This window comes from Schistocerca piceifrons, chromosome 1 (genome assembly GCF_021461385.2).
Source record: "Schistocerca piceifrons isolate TAMUIC-IGC-003096 chromosome 1, iqSchPice1.1, whole genome shotgun sequence".
NCBI classification, from domain to species: Eukaryota; Metazoa; Arthropoda; class Insecta; order Orthoptera; family Acrididae; genus Schistocerca; species Schistocerca piceifrons.
Window position 1 is genome coordinate 399059030 of NC_060138.1, and position 5451 is coordinate 399064480.

General features: G+C 43.6%; 2 non-coding genes across 2 annotated transcripts; both read right to left on the reverse strand.

The window, feature by feature from the left end:
* Positions 1–3519: 3519 nt before the first annotated feature.
* On the reverse strand, positions 3520–3594 carry Trnat-ugu. The gene has a single exon. It is a non-coding gene; the product is annotated as a tRNA-Thr (tRNA).
* A 367-nt stretch (positions 3595–3961) lies between these two features.
* Trnat-ugu lies at positions 3962–4036 on the reverse strand. The gene has a single exon. It is a non-coding gene; the product is annotated as a tRNA-Thr (tRNA).
* Positions 4037–5451: the final 1415 nt, after the last annotated feature.

The following is a 5451-nucleotide window of genomic DNA, read 5'->3' on the forward strand; positions in this document are numbered from 1 at the left end:
AGATTTGCCAAGGTTTTCGTTAAGAAGTTTTGTTTCGTACATGCATACCCCGTGCGCTATGCCGAATTTCAGGGCAGATAAAAACAAATGGCGCCTTGCAGTACCATCGCAATCAGAAACACTACTGCTCCGCTCCTCTTCTCATACAGTCCAATTGCACTCGAAGCTATCACCCACGAGTCATTTGCAGCAGACAGTTTACTATTCTCCATTCAATATGTGACATTACTAGGCAAATTGTCGTCATTTGCGGGAAGATTTAATTTTCTGCTTTAACATGAAAAAATCTGAGTCTCAGGTTCATAAAGTTCTGAGTAAGACCCATGGTAAGACACCTAATAGTGAGTGCAAAGAATTATTTCAAAGCTTTAAGAAGACGATTTGGACGTCAAAGGCCGGTATGACCGTCGAAGAGAAAAGGGTTTCATAGGTACTGAAACCGACGTAAACAATCACAGGACCTCGGGCATGGATGTGTGTGATGTCCTTAGATTAGTTAGGTTTAATTAGTTCTAAGTTCTAGGCGACTGATGACCTTAGAAGTTAAGCCGCATAGTGCTCAGAGCCATTTGAACCAATCATAGGAGATCGTTAGCGAAAGCAGCAGGTGCGCGTAAGCCGAGCGACAGAAAAAGGGCCACAATACAGCGACAGATATGAAAAGATGCTGGCCGCGGTGGTCTAGCGGTTCTAGGCGCTCAGTCCGGAACCGCGCGACTGCTACGGTCGCAGGTTCGAATCCTGCCTTGGGCATGGATGTGTGTGATGTCCTTAGGTTAGTTAGGTTTAAGTAGTTCTAAGTTCTAGGGGACTGATGACCACGGATGTTAAGTCCCATAGTGCTCAGAGCCATTTGAACCATGAAAAGATGATTTTGGAGCATGACAGCGTCGACTCCATGTCGAAAAACCCGTCAAAACATACTTGACAACGCTGAAATAGGAAGTCCTACCCCACCCACCGTATTCTCCAGACACTGCTCCCTCTAACTACCGCCTTTTCCCGTCAACGGCACACGGCTTGGCTCACCAGAACTTCCGGTCATATGAACAATAGCAAAATTGGATCGATTCATGGATTTCCTCAAAAGACGCCCAGTTCTTAAGCTGCAGGATTGGTATGCTGTCCGAAAGATGGGAGAAACTAGTGCCCAGAGGGAGCCAATACTTTGAATAGTAATTTTTTTAAAATCTTTTCACAATGAAGCCTCGAACTTCGAGAGAAGATAGCTGAAGCAAAGTTGTAAACCTAATAACAAAATTCAATCGCATAAACAGCTGTAGCCTGTTACATAAGAGTGAGTGTGATTACCTACGAAAGACGGATCCAAAGTTGTCTAAAAACATGTTTCAGGCTATATACACGTCGTGGTTCTTCTCTGCGTGCTAACGCGCCGATTGATGTAATCAAAGAAGACCTGATTAGTGTCCTCTTCACGGCGGGCTTGGTATAAGACCGATGCGGTGCAAATGTCCCTCATCTGGGGACTTAAGTTTAGAGCTGCATAACTGACATCACCTTTGGAGCAACTGCCTGCTGCTGACTGCATCCACGTAGCTAAAAATATAATTTGCAATGAGTCATAAATTTCAGTTCCAAATCGTAATAAAATGCATCTGTTTTATGAGAGCATCAGTGAGTATAGCGTGAGAGAAGGGAGCCTCCACAAATCTTCCGCACTCTCTCTCTTTCTTTTACACACACACGCTCGCACACGCACGCACACGCACACGCGTGCTTATTATTTCGCACAAATTTGTTGATCTATGTCAAGCTGAAACGGCGCACCTAAATGAATCTACAACGAGATTGCGCACGAATGAAGATCGCCAGTACCGCAATATACAAATAATGCTTGACTCAAAATACTTACGTCTACAACGGTGTAAGTCGGAAATCAAAGGCAATATAAGTTATAAAAATGACTATCTTCTTTCAGTCGCACTTCAACATAAATCAAAATTTACTGAGACTTTTATAGTTTTAGGCCTTCTGCTACACTACATCTTTATGTACACTAATTACTAGACCGTGCACGTTATTCTGTCTTTCAACTGGTTTTCCTGTATATAGCGGTTTTTACTCAACACCTTTCCGAGCTTGCATCCAACATGTGACAGAGACAGACCAGGAAACATAAGCAATAGCAAAAGGATTTTCAAGATTTGTAGCTAAGTTTGTGTGAAAGGATCTACGATATTTTGAATGTCTTTGACAAAACACATACGTGTTTTGCGTGTGAAAAAAGAAAGGAAGATTAGTGCTTAATACTAATAGATGACGTGTTCATTAGAGACGGTGCAGATATTACCGATACTGTAGGGAGCTGTCACTCTGGGATATGCTTTCCCCATCACACCGATTAGCAGCTAAACCAGGGGCGTCAGTCTATATCGTGTAGTACACCTTTACGCCATAGCTGGAACCATCAAGATCCATGACTCTTCAGCTGTCGCCCACAATAGACCCAATGCTGGAAGCTATGTTCAAGGTGGACACATCTCGCTCGATACAGGTAGTATGGCTTGTATGGTACCTGAATTGTTCCTGAAACCATTCCGACACAATGCGAGAGTGATGGGGCGATGCTTTATCTTGCTGGAGAGGGTCAAATGCCCAGTGCTATAGGCGACTAAGGGGATCTACACGATCGGACAATAGGATCCCGAACAGTTCACAAGTGGAAGACGAAAGTGAAGGGTATCAAGGGCCCCATTTCGTCCAACGCAAAGATCCCTCACCGCCCGTGCGAGCGATGCATGTTGGCAATCTGAATGTGATGTCAATCCAGCTGATCTTTTCTCTCGCTTAGAAGGTCCGACGTACACTCATTGTTATATCTGTGCCCTGTTATGAGCGGTCAGCACATGTTCAATTTTTTTTTAAAACTGTCCTTTCATGAGAATAACAATATTGCTCATAAATAGCTCGTGTTTTAGAGATGCAGAAAGGAGAAATAGTAGGTGTTTGGTGTGATTCTAAAAAATTTACTGAAAAAGGAAGGGCTCCGCCAAGTAAGAAACGAAAAGTTGCTAGACAAATCAAATGACTAAAATTTTACGCAAAAATCTTACCAAGAGAAAGGACCCCATACGCATGAGTTCTTAAGAAATCTCCTCTCCGTCTATGCCAGTCTGCTACTTCTGTAGTCTTTACTTCCACCAAATTCGTAAACTCCTTTCTTATATGACAGACTTCTTCAGCTGGAATTACTGTTTTTCTTTACCTTGATGTTTAGCTGGTTGTCTTTCTACTTCTCACTAATTCTCTCTGCTTTCGTCTTAGATCGTGTATTCTTACGACGAATTCCGCCCGTATCATGTCTAAATCCGTCTTAAAATTTATGATGTGCCTTGGTGACGTACTGAATACGGGTAAGTGCTAGACTACCAATGCATAGGGTCGGTGATCGAACCCCAATCGGTTCTCTTTTTTGTATTAAATGAAATGATAATTAAATGGACACCCTAGCTGCAAACAGGTGTTGATGTACTTCATTGGGGACATGTTGAAAATGTGTGCCCCGACCGGGACTCGAACCCGGGATCTCCTGCTTACATGGCAGACGCTCTATCCATCTGAGCCACCGCGGGCACAGAGGATAGTGCGTCTGCAGGTACTTATCCCTTGCATGCTCCCCGTGAGATTCACATTCCCAACATGTCCACACCACTACATTCGTAGTGCGCCTAATAGATGTTTGCCCATCATACTCATTACTCGTGGCAGATTAATCTACCAAGTCCCGTACGAGTTCGGGCATATCGCGTGCGTTCGCACAAGAAGGTCAATGGCCGGGAAGCCATATTTTTTAACTATATATGACGGTAGTATCTGTTCCCGAAAGAACAGTTACCGTGGATGACCATGCAGCTTTGCTAGAAATGAAATGATAATTAAATGGACACCCTAGCTGCAAACAGGCGTTGATGTACTTCATTGGGGACATGTTGAAAATGTGTGCCTCGACCGGGACTCGAACCCGGGATCTCCTGCTTACATGGCAGACGCTCTATCCATCTGAGCCACCGCGGGCACAGAGGATAGTGCGTCTGCATTACTTACCGCTTCTTCCATCTCCGGCAATGATTTTTTTGAAGTGTAAAATGCCGAGGAATGCACCGTGCCTGCTCGTGACAGGGTTGTCAAAGGTTTGGTTGTCCTTTCGGTCTCGGCTAAGTCGTTCTAACGAGACAAATACGTAATTCTTTAAGAATGTTGGTGTGCGTTCTAGTTTTTTCTTAGAATTGCCATTAAATTCTTGTTACATTCATCGTTTAATTTACTACAAAGTGACTAAAAACGGGCGTTGATTTAGATCACTACTCTCGATGTAAAGAAACCCAAGCTGCATCGTGGTTCGGAATCCTCGTTAAACTGTAGATCCTCCTGTAACTGGCTGGGTAACTCAGTTCAGAGGTTGAGGAGAGGCAAGGGCATGCGACCTCCAGTAGGACAGGTCCTAGTAAAGCACTGAGTTTTCAAACCAACTTAGGGCTAGCGGAAATTTTTTTTAATATTATAACTAACTGACAAACCGGGCCTTGCCCGGGTATTCATTTTGCCACTTTTATATTAGATTTAAAAACAAAACATAAACTGTGTTTGTACTGTGATACCGAAAAAATTTCATTTTCCTTTGTTCGTGAAAACACCTGTGATCCTGCACAGGTTCTGTAAGCTGGAGGCACCTGCTTCGCGCGCCTACAAAATCGATTCTGTAAACGTCTCCATGGCAATGCCTGTTCGTAGCTCTGTAAATGACTATTGTTATCGGCTATAGACGTTTGCGCTCCACAGTTGATATCTGTAGAAACCGCTGCCACGTGTCAGAGATTTATTTAAATAGAATGGTTTGTAGGAGTATCTGAGATGTAAAGAATAAATGTATTAAAACTGCATGCACGATGCGACATTTTGTCACACATCTCAGTGTTTATGACATCATATCTCTTGAAATGTGTGTCATACAATGATATATTTGTTTAGGTATATTCAGTGCCATATGTGGATACTGTCTGCGAGAAATGCTCGCAATAGACTTAGTAGTAAAGAAATAATAAATTTAAACCTCAAGCATGATGAGGCACTTTTTTACGAGCCACGGTGTTTATGACTTCACATCTCCTGTACTATATCAGGTAGGTGGTTCTTACCTCGAAAGCCACTGTTGCCTGAGTGTGAGGGATACGTGTGTCACGTTTGGTTGAAATCCGTCCAAAGGTTTAAGAGGAGATGTGGAATATGCACAAGTACACACACACACACACACACACACACACACACACACACATACACACACAAGCGCGCGCGCGGCGCGCTCGCGCACTGAGGTGACAAAAGTCATGGGATACCTCCTAACATCGTGTCGGCGCAGTGCAGCAACCCGATTTGTCGTGGACTCAACAGGTCATCGCAAGCACCCTGCAGAAATATTGAGCTCTGATGCCT